Source organism: Apostichopus japonicus, chromosome 1 (genome assembly GCF_037975245.1).
Source record: "Apostichopus japonicus isolate 1M-3 chromosome 1, ASM3797524v1, whole genome shotgun sequence".
Taxonomy (NCBI): domain Eukaryota; kingdom Metazoa; phylum Echinodermata; class Holothuroidea; order Aspidochirotida; family Stichopodidae; genus Apostichopus; species Apostichopus japonicus.
Window position 1 is genome coordinate 7,929,232 of NC_092561.1, and position 15,491 is coordinate 7,944,722.

Consider the following 15,491-nt stretch of genomic DNA (forward strand, 5'->3'; position numbering starts at 1 on the left):
CTTGTGTAGAACCATCTTATTTCCAGTACTTTGTTTTGAGATCATCAAAATTTGCAGACATCTAAACTACTGTAAGATGGAAAATGTGAAAATGTAAATTATTATACTTAACACAGACTTATGTAAATATTCCAAATTCCCTTTGTATAAATTTATATTTAACATCTGTTTGTGAAACAGAATGTTTCAGCATGAATTTAAAATAGATAAAATGAAAAAATGAACAAAGTAGAAGAGAAAAGAAAGACGAAAAAAAAGAGAAGAAAATTAAAACGAAATGCGGGCATTCTAAAAACAATAAAATATGATAAGCAAGTGGGTTAAACATGATAAGTTAACCTTTACCAGGGGCTTGAGGCACTTTCTTCATTGTTGAGCACAATGGCTGGCAGGGATTATATGATTACTGGTGCTTTAGTTGCAAAATGGGTCAAGCTAGATTATATACAACTTCTAAAGTATTTAGTGTTCAGGTTTTGCATTAGCAGCGCGATTGCACGAATCGCATTAACAGCTCTCACCATCCCACAAATTTGGAAGCAGTGCGGGATGGTCGTGACATTCACCGCACAGTTACTGGCGAATTTCAGCCTAAACTAAGCAATTTCACTACCAGCGAAAATAACCTAAAATCCATAACATATACAGAAATAAGATGTGCTTGAAAAGTGCTGACCAAAATTAAAAATATATTGATAACAACTCACGGAAAAATCAGTTTTATTCATTCAAATTATCAATAACATAAATGTCTGGTATCTACACGGCATTCCTATGTTGTATAAGTCTAGCCAGCCGCCTAGCCTAAACCTAGCGCTGTCTGCTGGTGGTTAATCATGTTGTGACCTTTACAATTAAACTTCATATGCTAGACGTCTTCCCTAACTACTCCACTCATGAACATGCGTAAACAAATTTTAAGTGTTCGAGAAATGTACGAAGCGACTGCTTGGTTAACCTGAAGGCCTAAGCTATATCGTCAGCTGTTCTGTGAGCTGTGACTTGTAACTGTTGTCTGCCAGTCGTCTGCACGATAAACCTACAATTTTCTACCACTCTTTTCTCAAAAATCCTTGGGTTTTTCATCGGTGTACGTTCTGAGATGAACAAAGATGTTAAAACTCTTTCATTTTTATTTTGAAACGGACTACGAACGGTGAAGAGAAGGTTAGCTCTGAAGAAGATAGGGTTGCACACGAAGATGCAAATGTGCCTACAGTAGTACTAGTACTAGAGTACTAGTAACAGTATTGTCAATGCTGGACTGCTGGAGGTGAACCTGGGCATAGTAATGCCAAACAAACGAAGACTAAGCTTAGAAGGAAGAGTTCTTTCAAGTTTGTGCAACCAAAATGTGCTATATATATCTTTGAACTTTGTATAGCAATATGACCATTTTTCATAGCAATTTTGCTATGCGATCAATACTACAAAAAAAGCAAACAGATCGAAGGTTCCGTTGTTCTGAGTACATTTATATGTTGAATGTGAACTGGAATAGTGCAATATAGTATCATGTACTATTAGAACCATTTGTAAGCACATAAGAGCTTTTACATATAACATGCAGGTACATGTATGCTCTGCAGGTATACATGTGTGATTTGATATCTACGATAGTTTTATGTTGTAAAGTGCACGTGCTACCCATGGAATACGTATATTAAGTACTATAGATATAATGGTATGTACAACAGATATACATAGATGTGTTAAACATACATTGTAAATTATACCGTGGAGAGATATGGTAGTTTGTTTTTTCTAATACAGTACGCATAAACTGTAGTGAGTTCAAGGGTCTTCAGTATTGGTCTCAAGTATGCTAAAGAATCAGATAATAGGTACTCAATATTTTTGTTGTTGTCCTTCTTCAAATTGAGACATCGAATCTTCTATAGCTTTAACACAGTTTCTCGATATCCGGAAATTCGTGGAAATTATCTAAATTTGGAGATTCATAACCACCGGAATTCGGGAGAGTAATTTTGAAGACTTTTAGTTAAAACTTCTGGAACAATGAAACTGATGACCTTGAATGTTCCTTTGATAGCAAGATACAGTGAAACACATGTACCTCTACATTAGGGTAGAGTTGCCGGTATCCATTTATTTCACTGAAACGGGAAACAACCGTATGTTTAGAATCGTTCACAGATTTAGACGTTCACAGATGAAACGCACTTAAATGTTGTTCGTAGCCAACATGGTCTGTTAGCCTATTTGTACATGCTTTCCGATTGGTACTACACCTAACTACACTGCAAATGTGCATTTTCAGTTAGTCACCTAGTGTAAAGTGTATAGCCTAATTAATAGTAGACCGGCCTACATACGCTCTTGTCCGGTCTAATTAGACCATTAACAATTTATTAAAGCATGACAGCATTGTTGGACACACTCAGTCCTACATACATTGTGTGTTCTATAGCCTATATATATAACTGGGGCAATTCCAATTGTCTTGAAAATTAAAATGGTACCTGAAGAAAAATAATATAATTTTGACGGGGGGGGCGGCAATAATGACTGTTACGCAGATCGCAAACTCCGTAATCACTATTACAGTAACATTCCTCGAACACGACAGCATACAGAAACGTTGTACTCAAAGCCAAAGCGAATTAATCAGGTCACACGTCCGGAGTCTATGCATGCTGAGTTCTGCAATACCGCCCTCATTACCTTCCAGGAAACATTTCCTACTGTAAGTTTTGGTTTCATAATCAATCCTCTGAAATGGCTGGGACTATAATTTGTCCGCATCAGATCTAGCCGCAAGGAGAGGACAGTACTTTTTCAAATGTTTCTAGCGATATACTGATCAGGTGATCCTATAGAGTTAAATGTCAACATAATTTTGGTTGTGTCTTGCTCAAGCAGATATGAAGGCATGAGAAGGTGCTGGTCTGACAAAAATTAGACAGTCACAGTACTTTTGTTTGTGAGGGGCTTAAAATGCACTCGATGGTGTTTAATAACGAACGAATTATAAACCATAGTGATCGAATAGATTCTCGACATTTCGTCGCCCAGACACAAATTTTCAATTTGGTACGTACTACATTTACTCCACACAGCTACTATAGCTGCTCCTTGCCACTGGAATGGATTACCACTAGAAATCAAATATGTTGTGCTTCCCTCTCTTTGTTTAAAAAACATCTAAAAACTCATCATTTTTAATATGGGACTAGCATTTGAAATATATTGTATTTTTTCATTTTCAACCCCAAAATCTGCTTCAATAAATCATTAAGAAACGAACTGACACTGGTTGGTTTTTGTATTACTATCACCTTTAACTAATAGAAAGAAAGACAGAAAGAAAGAAAATAATCCATACATATTCTTTAAATATAGAAATATTCTTCTCACAGTGGAGAAGGATATTTAACAGACGACATTCATGCAATAATCTTGAGGCAAATGTTCTTAAAAGAAAAAGGGAAAGAAAGGATAAAGAGAAAGAAAAAGAGAAGGATAATGAGTAGGAGGAGGAGGAGGAGGAGGAGGAGAAGAAGAAGGAGATCGAGATGGCAACAAAAACAACTGAATACAATACAAGAACAAAGATTTAATTAAAAGCTGAGATAAAAACCAGCATTGATCTGTAATGAGCAGTGTCTGAAATGATCTTTAATGATCTCCGTCCGCTACTTTACAAAGGCATAAATTTCGTCGTTCAACTAATTTTTTTTGTAACATTTCTAGCTGTTTCCATGTTATAGCAAATCAGCAGACATTCTGGAATACGATGAATATTATAGTGACAGGACTGTGACGTACTGTACGCCAGTAGTTGTAACAGTGAATAATTTCTCACAGCTGCTTGTGACTGTGAGGTCGGGTTTTAAAATTCAAGATTCAATTTCTTTTTGGTTAGGATCTAGATACCCTCTGTCCCCACTCCTGCCCCATTTCATCCCTCCCCTTCCCTCCCCATCCATTTCCTCTCACCCCATTCCTTTCCCCACTTACCCCCTCCCCAAGTTTACTCTCTCTGCAAATCCGAGTGATGGAGGGTGATTAGGTAACAACTAGTTACAGCATTCAAGATGGACATGAAGACAGTGCATGAATGCATGTTATGGCCTAGAAACCATTTATGAACACCTATGGTCGTCTGTACAATATTTCAACTATAATTGTGGAAATATGTTTATCTTTACCATTTAAAGTGTCACAGTACCTGTAACTAGATGTATGGTATTTTAGATCCTCCTGCAAGCAGGAACTCGCGAAGAAGCCTCATTGGCTTATCAAAGCCTCAAGCTGACCGAAGTCAGTCTCTTACATTCATATTTAACGCCCATGATTATGTAACTGGACGACATACATTAACTTTGTGAGTGGCTCAAACTGGGGACCTTATGATTGGAAGGCACCGGCGTTAACCACTGAGCTAACACTTCTTGCCTCAGCAAGGATTATGCCTCATCATGCATCTCTACTGTAAACGAAAAAAAATTGTCCTCTGTCAACAGTTGTCTGTTTGCCTAGAGTCCTGCCAATCCCTGGAACGAGCTGTTCATAACAGAGAATCAAACAGTCATGTTTACGGGTATGGAATATAATTCCACACGATGCATATATATCTGAGCATGCCAGCGCAGAATGTACAAACATGTCCAAGGTATCATCATATAATACATCTCGTGTAATGAAATTCGTCAACCCGCAGAAAATGGAACAAGAAAATGCCATGAAATTACGGTCTGCATCAGCACATATTTACAGTTCACGTCGTGTAAATATTGAACCGGCGGACATGTTCGGTTCTCTCCGCACTTTTAATCTTTTGTTCCGATAAAAACACTAGAACGAGACTTTAATATGAAATGCTACATTTTCCCCCAAAATTTTTCTATCGCATTATTTAGTTTCGGCTCGTCGTCGTCGTCGAGCCGTGCATTGCTACATTAGTTTTACATTGCCACCTAGCCATAAAAGCAGACCCTAATTTGCCTGGCAGTAGTCTCTGAGCTGTCAACCTCGGAAAGGAGGATTTCAGCGAAGTGCCATGCTCCTCAATTAGTCGGTAAGTGACTCAGATGCGTCCTTGGGGTTATTATCACAACATACTCGTCTGTTTTCCCATCGCTAGAAGGACGTACAAAGTGCTTTCACACCGTATCACCTCACTTGTAAATTGGAGGGGCTCTCTCGGAGACGTCTTGGAGGGGGGAAGGCAGAAGAGTGCTAGACGTTTGTTTTTAATAGGCCTGCCATGTTGCCGTTCCAATCCCGTTACCGAAACGCAAACGAGATTGGATCTCTTCAGACTTACATCAGCTTGAAAAGGAAAGGATCAGAGCTGGCTCTGCCTGTGCGATGGAAAAAAGAGTGGGAGAGGCTTATATCATAAACCCAGTCAGAGAAAGGAGAAAGGAGGAGAAAAAAAATAAAGAAAAGTGCTCCAGCGCCAACCCGTCAGACGTTCATGATGCGATTGATCGCAAGAAGAAGTGCAAACAAGAAAATTGTCAAAGTCGGTCGCACGACGTCATCAATTTGTTGTTGAGAAAGCAGAGGACGCTTCATCAAATGTTTTTTTCTTTTTTTAAATGTTTTTCGACAGACGAACATCTGGAAGTGGATGTAAAGGTTGAAGCTGAATGAGAGAAGTTGTTTCCCTCAAAATTTGTTTTCCCACAAAAGAGACTGAAGGGTTCGTTTTGGTTTCGTACGATTCGGTCTACGTTTTGGATCCAGCTATTTTATCAAAAAGAAAAGTAGATATACTGTACATGTATGTGTTATTTGCTGATGATTGCATCTTCTCTGTTTGAGATGATAGAAAGCTGTGTTCGGTTTAGTCTCTTGACCTTCTGTGTTGAGCCATGTGTAGTGTTGTGTCATGTAAATATAACTATATCAATTTTATTAAAATGAAAAAAATAAAAAAAATACTAAAAGTTTTATAACATTCTCTCTATTTCTACAATATTAATTTTATTCAGTGGTCCAGTTTTTAGTTGTCTGTCTGTCTGTCTCTCTATCAGTCTGTCTCTCTATCAGTCTGTTTGTCTCTTCTAAATGTGTTCTTAGTCTTTTCATTTCAATCTGCCCCTGCAGAAGATCCTGCTACGTTTACGGTATTGTTGACAGGACTTTGATACTTGCGTCAACCGGGACGCAACATCTCAACAAATGTTTTGTGTCAGCTCAGAGAAAAACTCTCGTCCCTGCAGTCCTCCACGAAACATGCACTTTAGTCTGTCTGCCTATCTGTCATTCTATCTGTCTGTTTGTCTCTTTTTAATTTGTTTGTTTGTCTTTTCATTTCAATCTGAAGAAGATCCTGCTACGTTATCGTTGCCAGGATTTTGACACTTGCGTCAACCGGGACGCAACGTCTCAACAAATGTTTTGCGTCCGCTCAGATAAAAACTCTCGTCCACGAAACATGCACTTTAACATGAGTCGACAGGAAAACACATGACTTTGTTATAATCACCCCTGATGATGACACATGCCTCTAATGTGCACGCAAAAAAAAAAAAAAAAAAAAAAATGATGAAACCTTTAACTAAATATACAACAACAAAATGACTGTCAAATTCCCAAGCAGGAAAAATTGCCGTAGACTAGTTACCATATATGCTAGCCTGTACAGCATGCAATGTACACTACTGTAAGGTATACAAGCCCCGAACATAGGGTCTCCAAAAATGTCATAGGCTATGCATATGCTGTGAATGTTGGAAATCGCGTAAACTAAAATGAGTGCCTACACAGAAAATGCAAGAATTCAAAATACTGCACTTTCCGACTGATTTAATTGACCCCGGCCAGTTCGAATCCCTCTCCTACTACAGTATGTATATAAATTTATACGCAATGTCGATTAAACATCTCAAGCTTCAATGGCTTTTGAATATTTTTCGCATGGAAATCTCTGTCAGGAATATTTTTCTCTTTCAAACATTTATCTGTAGACTTGGAAGAAATTTTGGTTCTTTTGAGAAAAATAGTATTAAAAATTATGTGCAATCAAATATTAGACTGTTTGGTCAGATTGTTAAAAAAAAAGAAAGGAAAAATGGAAAACAACAACTCAAGACAATATTTATGTTCGTAGCTGAATAACTCACAAATTTCTCTCTTTGAGTTAAACATATTCCTAGAATTTTTTCACCGCTGATTTTAAGTCCTTGGTAATCTCTCGATTCAATTCTAGAAATAAACAAATTTAATAACAGAGACTGACAAGGATTTTTACCTAACAAAATTACAAGTGAGAAAGTTTTGAAACTTTTTGACTTACTGCTTCATCTGATATTCTGTAGAGTGTACTTGACCAGACACAGTAGTATGTTGCTACGTTGAGGTTTCAGTATCCATGGAAATAAGGTATGTTTACTTTTAAAAGTTAACACTGAACTGCTCTAAAGAGCTTCGGTACGGTTGGCTAGTCTTCATCAAGCTATACAGGGACTTTGAGCTTTACAGGGATTGGATTATCTCCCACCCTATGGGACTCTAGCTTATGCAATTTTTTTTTTTAGAAATGCAATTTACCCAATGACAGTTTCAGGAAATGAAATGAATTGATTAATATCTGTGTGAGAAATGTTATCAATGTTAGGAAAAGATAGATACTGTAGACATGTACATGTAAGTATAGTACTATTTATTGACTCAAACTGTGGAAGATACTGTAATGGATATTTGTATTGTGGGGAAAGAACTTCGCTTGTATCAGTGGAGTAGTTGTTCAGATAATAATAATAATAAGTAATATTTATATAGTGCATAATCAGCAAAGCTGCTCAAAGGGCTTTACAAATGTAAAACCTACAAACAAATAGTAACAAAAACCTAATTATTAAATATATAGAACCAAGAAGGCATAAAATGTAAAAGCCTAAAGCAACAATACAAAAAACACCCGTTCTAAATGATAATAAAAAATAGTTAAAAAAAAGAAGCCCAAAACGCATATAATCCAAAACAAATTCAGAAGTATGTAAATAGTAAAATAGATTAATCCATTTAGGTACAGTAGTTACTGTAGAGTCTCAATATATGCACATATACATTCACTCTTGATGGTCTAAACCATTTCCCTACATCCCCACCCCACCTCCGCCCCACCCCCATGGTACTATCGTGTCATACATAATCACACAATCATGACAACGTACTTTTTCCCCAAAAACATTTTGGCCCATTGACAGAGATTGAGTGATTGTATCAATTCGGATTATATGCTAGGGTTAATGTTTAATGCAGTCAGTGCTATGCTTAGCACCTTAATGTACGTTACAGTCTGTGCCTGCAACATTCTCTTCTTATAGCAGGGCGAGTCGTTCAAAGACAACATTTAATAATTACCCACGAGTCATTGAGTACATTGCTGGCTGATCAATCCATGACTACGGTGTTCAACGAAAAATTGGTACATTAGCGGCTACATTGGTTTGTTCAATAGGGCATTTGCTTATAATGCATGCATTATTTAAGAAGAACATGAAAACTGATGGGGATTTTTATTCGTAACAAATTGTTACTTCAGTTATGTGTTGTTGAAGTACGGAAAATTGTACTTTGGGATGAGAACAAAATGTAGATTATATATATCTGAATAGCACCGTCCGAATAGTCCAGGCTAATTCCTAATTTTCCGTAATTATTGCCGTCTCGATTCTTCCCTTTTCCATCAGAAAAAGCTTTTAGTCTAAAGTTGTGAAAGACTGACTTTTTTGCGGTCCAGAATCCTCAATGTGGATCTCCAGAATTTTAACAGAGGGCGCTGTCATCAGTCCCAGTGCGCATGATCTACACCGTGTTAAAGATCTTCTAATGAGAGTAACGTGATCCCGCATGAAAGCACTCACAATCATTCAAATACTCCCTATGAACCTACTGTACATACAGATGCACTGGGGTGACTGACTAGTTCAAGATTATAATCGTACGGTTTGGCGGAACGAGGGGGGGGGGGAAAGAAAAAAAAAAAGAGTGCTTTTGAAAAGCACTGGTTGAGATGCCTTAAAAAAGTACTTTAACTTGAAACTATGTGTTTCAAAACTATGTTTCAAAAGATCTCTTCTTCGATAAATGACGAATGAAATTGTCTATCACAAGTGATCAACTCATGGTACCGGCATGATGATCTGCATCCAGAGAGCGTACCTTCATGGAAACTAGATATTAGACCGATATGACTGCACCCTACTGCACTCTCAATGACCCCCAACTCTAGGTTCATTGCCCCCATCCATCCCAAGTCTGTTACCAATCTCACACCTGTGTTACAACCATCCTGGATTATCGAGATCCATTGTATCCATTGTCGACTGAATAATTACAACTTCTCATTATGTTTGTTAACATTTTTGAATGGGTATAGATTAAAAGATACTTATTCATGTACACATATATGTTATATGTTGGCTCAGCTTTTTGCCATTGTTCATTGTCACAAAAGGTTTCGCTTACTCATCGCGCGGAGTTCACGTTCCCGGCATGTCACGCAAAGTTCATCACGCGACTTCATCTTTTTGTTCGGATAGACGTTTTAATATGCAGCTGGGATCGCCTTTGGTAACGTCTCCCAATGCACACATAAAACGTGCATCGAAGAAAGGAAGGAATACAGCACATTGTTTCTTGTCAATATTGCTTAGATTTCAAAACAAGTTATTAAATTTCTGCTACCCTTTGCAAAATGAAGATATCAAGCTTATATGCATACAACATGGATTGTAATTGTTGACATGTCATTCAATCATTTATTTAAGGCCTAGTCCAATCTTCACAGGATATTCCCCCCACCCCACATCTTCATCCAATAAACATCAACTTGTTGAACGGTATGTACTTAAATGTTTCCTCAAAAAAAAAAAAAAAAAAAAAATTTGAAGCCAAAATGATGGGTTTTCGTTTGAATCATTATTGCTAAAGCCTAAATGAAACGCTGATTTTCGCAATCTTGTTAAAGCCTCTTCATTTCGATCCTTTTCAAGTTTTAAACACTGTGATGTGAAATGGAGACTTCATCGAGTTAGATAAAGGGGATGTAAACTCTAACCGTCATCTGTAGCTTACCCGACAGAGAGATACTGTATCTATCTGCGAGAAACGACTCGACCCCAAAACGGTTAAGAAAAATCTTGTTCCGTTTGGAAGATATGCTAGCTTAAAAGTCAAGTCTGTGAGCTGTCATCTTTTATAAATCAGTGATGTCATAGCGTCAGTAGGATCTGAAACCTTTTAATTTATTCGTTATTTTCATATATTTAAGGTAAAAGGTAAAAAAATCATGACATGGAAACTACAGAACATCATTAAGGTCATGTATTTTATTTGTTTTTCAGCTTTCAAAAAAAAGTCATCCATTTTCAGAAAACCGTCGTTATTAAGAAAAATATAAAAACATGAAGCACTCGCAGTGAAGAAAATGAAGAAAATGCAGCAGTACACTAGTATCTACCAAATGGTATGGAATAAGAAGCTGCAGGGGGGGAAGTTATAAATACCGCATAAAACCAATAAATAATGGTCAGATTTGTGTCCCCTTTAAATGAAGTGCCTCATAAATTTATTATGACATTGTTAAAGAGAGAAAGAGAGAGAGAAAAAAAAAATGATGGCAAAAGAAAAAATTTGCCAGAATTTATCTCAAGGCAGCTGCTGATCACAACAACCTCGCTGATCAGGGAGAGACCGAGTCCCTCATACTTATTTACATCAAAATAATCTGTCTTCGTTTTTAAGCCTTTCCTTTTCTTCTTTGTAAAAATTTGACAGATAACGAATCAGTGTCCTGGACGAACATCATTCCGTAGCCATCCCAAGGAGTGTCTGCGTGAGCTGCTGGTATCGCGGCATCAAAGTGTCACCTGGAGCAAAAAAATGGAAAAGTAATGTGACCTTTTCACTCTATCATATTTTTCTTTGAACTGTAAAGTAACATGGGGAGCTGCTGTAGTGAGTAAATACATATTGGATTCGGCATGTCAAGATCTTTCACCGCTTCGGACAAAGATATGAAGGGTTGTTAAGTACTTAAAAGAGACCTTTAAATGTTTCACTTAAGTTGTCTTCTCGGGGAGGTTGTAAACTGTCAGACCATGTATATGTGTATGTATATACAGTATGTATATGTATATATATTTATTTATTTTTATATATATATATATATATATATATATATATATATATATATATATATATATATATATATATATATATATATTTGAAAATGTAATGAGTTGGAAAATCCAGAACAGTGAAAAAACTTCCAGCCCCCACCAGGATTTGAACCCGGGCCTCCCGCTTTGTACACGGGCACCCTAACCACTAGGCTATGGACGCTGATTGTATGTCCAGAGGTTCGAAACCGGTAAGGATGGTCGTAATTCCACTGTAGGCGTTTGTCACCTGTATCGAACAATACTAGTTCTGTTTTTGGTGACATATTTGCCCGACTCTAGAGATCAGACATGATGCTAACTAACTCGAAATCATTTGTGATTCCCAAAGTCGGTTCTCAAAAGAGATATTTTGAACAAACTTTATGTTAATGAAATGGAGGTATATATTTATATACATATGTATCTCTTGGTGTGTCTTGTACCAGTATTTGGCTACAGTATGTTTTAATTATGCTAATTTTCAGGTCTCAAATTGAGGCTCTTTGTTGGCTGAATGGATCTATTTTTGCCATTTGCCAGGAGAAGCAAAAAAAAAGAGAACAATATGAAGACACCTGTAATTATCTGCCAGAATTAATTTAGATCACGGTAAAGCGGTTAACAATCCTCAGTCAAAGAACCTACATAATATATGTACCTAACCTAAAACCCTGTAAAACTTAGCCGCCCAATAGTCGAAGAACTGGCATGCTTTATGTACCAAACCTAAAACGCCCTGTAGAACTTAGTGGCAGGGTAAGCCGGTTAACAATCGTCAGTCTAAGAACCGGCATGATTTATTTTATGCACCTAACCTAAAACCCTACAGGTAGAACTTAGCTGCCCGGTAAGTTGGTTAACAATTGTCAGTTGAAGAACCGGCATGATATATACGTACCTAACCTAAAACCCTGTAGAACTTAGCCACACCGTAAGTCGGTTAACAATCGTCAGTCACAGAACCGGCATGATATATACATAGTTAAACATAAACCCTGTAGAACTTAGCCGCAGGGTAAGCCGGTTAACGATCGTCAGTCAAAGAACCCGCATGATATTTACGTACCTAACCTGAATCCCTGTAGAACTTAGCCGCACTGTAAGTCGGTTAACAATCGTCAGTCAAAGAACCTGCATGATATATACATACCTAACCTAAATCCCTATAGAACTTAGCCGCACTGTAAGTCGGTTAACAATCGTCAGTCAAAGAACCTGCATGATATATACGTACCTAACCTGAAACCCTGTAGAACTTAGCGACACCGCAAGTCGGTTAACAATCGTCAGTTAAAGAACCTGCATAATTTACGTACCTAACCTAAACCCCTGTAGAACTTAGCCGCACGGTAAGTCGGTTAACATCGTCAGTCAAAGAACCTGCATGATTTACGTACCTAACCTAAACCCCTGTAGAACTTAGCCACACGGTAAGTTGGTTAACAATTGTCAGTCAGAGAACCCGCATGATTTACGTTACATACCTAACCTAAAGAAACTCTGTATGATTGCAATATTCTCTGCAAATATTATTGGGCTGCTGCTCTCAAAAGCCTACAGGAACAGTGAACTGATTTCTGTTGTTGTATAAAATTTCAGGAAAGTGCCAGTGAGAAGAAGAAGAATTTGAATTTTTAAGCCAGTAGTTAATTTTGAGTGCTGGGATTTTTTTTAGTAAAGTGGCTAAATTGCTTTTAATTTTTCGCTGAACGGGTGAAACCGACTTTGATCAAATGTGCAGTTATTAGGGAACTGAAGTTTTTGCCTTTTCTCAATTCTGGTATGACATGTACAATTGTTGTTTTGTTACAATTGTTATGTAAGAGTATTACAGCATGATTTAAAATCCTTTGCTGGTGGAATTCATGAATGGGTAAAGTTATCTGGATGTTTTACTGTCAGCTCCGATTTGATATCAGTGGTGAATATGATGAAACTTGGTTCAAATTGACTCAGAAACTCTTTCTAAAACCAATTAAAAAAAAGAAGGAACCTCAATAGTCACATGATGAGGTCTTCTTTTGTTAAGAATGAGCAATCGTTTTATAAGTCAAGTGCAAAACCAATGCACCCTTCAGACGGCACATTGCAGTTAACCAGAGTTATAGGACTACGTTGAATTTAAATACCTTTTAACAGTCTATCAATAAAGCCAGTTTCTCACGAATCAAAGTTCAGTCAAGTTTAGGTTCACTGTGTCAGTCGTAAGCCCTCCTTCGGTGCAGCTGGTTCCCCATCGTACTGAGTGCACATGTGTGTACTTTGTGATGCACGAGTATGTACACTAAAGTACTAGTTATTAATGTGTGTCCTTTGGCACCAGCAGAACAGATAAGATGGCTGACCCTGTTGTCAAGTCTACACTAATTATGAAATTTGAAAAGATATAATCCGCTGGAATTTGGGCGTGAGAGTTTGAACGAGCGACCTTAAAAATAAAGTCCACTGCGGTATCGAGCTATTGGGTTTGCAGGCTGGCAATTCCTTATATGTAATCATTTCTGTGGTTAGGGTGGTTCCATGTACCAGTCAGTTGACACACATGCACGCTCCCTGGTCCCAGGTTGCAGTCAGTGTACATAGTGAACCAGGTATCATGCCTACTTCCATTCGATACAGCCCAGAAAAAATAATTCGCCCAGGTTTCATACGTCTATGTACACAGTGTTAGCCAAATCAGAGCAGAATGCTGATTTATTGGAGAATTCTGATGGAAATTTTTTCCCAAAATTGTTTTTGGTGATAGATTTGTAAGGTTATTGGAAGTCTACCCAAGGTAGTGCAGGGAATAATTTATTCAGATATCGCATCACAAAATGCCATGCAAAATACTATGCAAAATACTATGCAAATGGTAAAATTACTATGAATACAAGTGTAAAGATGTATATAGTGCAGTTTTTTTTGTATGCAGGAAGCTTAGTATTTTATGAAAGACAAATCCTCATAGCACTCCAATCTGCTACATAAAAAATGTGTACACTAAAATTATTTCCTGGATTTGAAAATTTGCCTCCCAGGGAATTTTTTTTGTTCCCTTCCTAAGCTCCTACATGTGAATTTGGGGGTGGGAGTGATATTTAGACATGTTTGTTACTCGGTGCCCAGTAGTTTGAATTTTCTTAAAATGTTAAATTGATGAATAGGTATACAGTACATGAATGTAACACTTTTGCTTTTACTGTTACAAATAAACTATTATCTTACAAAAGACAAACTCAACATTTTGGTCCCCTCAGACTACCTGAAGGCTGGATGCTAAGAAATTAGCCTTTATTAGAGTATTCCCTTCACTTTTTACTCTCCTTCTCCCCTCACCCTCCCCCCTGCCCCTCCCACCCCCATGTAAATGGTACACATGAATTCCTATTTGTAGTAATTTCTGCATCTAAATTGATTTTCCACTCCACAAATGGCACTTTTAGCTGCAAGTTTAATCCAAATTAATTCCAAAGACCACAAATGGTTAAATCCTTCTGATTGCCTCTTGTACTTCCACGACTTTTTGGGACTAACATTTAATTCAGTCCCTTCCCTTCCCCTCTCCCGGAAACATTTAGAAAATGTGCGTAAGTATGGGATGTTATGTAAGCAAATCGATTGCAAATTCATGGACCAAAACCTGTACCCGTTATCAGACATGTTTTCATTCCGTTTACTGTCTTATCATCACGCTGATTATTATTTTTTTTATCTTTTGATTAGATCTATGATGAACAGTTTTTTTTTCTGATTAAAAACTGGTGGGAAATGTGCTACACTTCATGTCATCTTGTTCAAACATCAAGTCTGTTGAGAGATAACAGTACCATTAGGAAAACAATGAATCATGAAATCCTTCTTGCCTCTCGTACCCTCAGGACCTTTTTGGGACTGATGTTTCATTCTGTCCCCAGCTTTCCTTCCTTTCCTCTCCCCCGGAAACATTTAGAATATATATGTCCGTAAGTATGGAAATGAATTTATAGCAAATCGTTTCCAAATTCATGGACCGAAATCTGTACGAGTTATCAAGCACGTTTTTCGTTCTGTTTACTCTCTAATCATCACATTGATTATTGTGTTTCTTTTGAAGACAAAATGATATTGATTTTTTTTTTTTTTTTAACATTGTTTGTACAGGATGTAGCATTTACCTTGTACACTCTGATTAACAAAAAAAAAAAATTGTCGGCTTGGTGGGAAAATACAGTATGATACACTTTCATGTCTTTCTTGTTAAAATTTTTAAAATAAACTAAAATGAGAAAATTTACTTCTCTTTTGGATGTCTTCCTTTTCTACGGTATGTAATCTTTTCTGTGTTCGAAAGAAAGAAATTTATTTTCTGTTGCCCTTATGGCGCGA

The 15,491-nt window shown here is 37.2% G+C and overlaps 1 protein-coding gene across 2 annotated transcripts in view; it reads left to right on the plus strand.

Annotated features, from left to right (window-relative positions):
• LOC139966114 (oxysterols receptor LXR-alpha-like) overlaps positions 1 to 15,491 on the plus strand; it is a 210,205-nt gene that overhangs the window by 16,403 nt on the left and 178,311 nt on the right. Inside the window, exon 2 of one of the 2 annotated variants that reach the window (XM_071968841.1) lies at positions 10,759 to 10,871. The exons of the other annotated variant lie outside the window; for it this stretch is intronic. The gene's annotated coding sequence lies outside the window, so the exon portion shown is untranslated. The remainder of the gene's footprint in view (positions 1 to 10,758; positions 10,872 to 15,491) is intronic. 2 annotated transcript variants of the gene reach the window in all.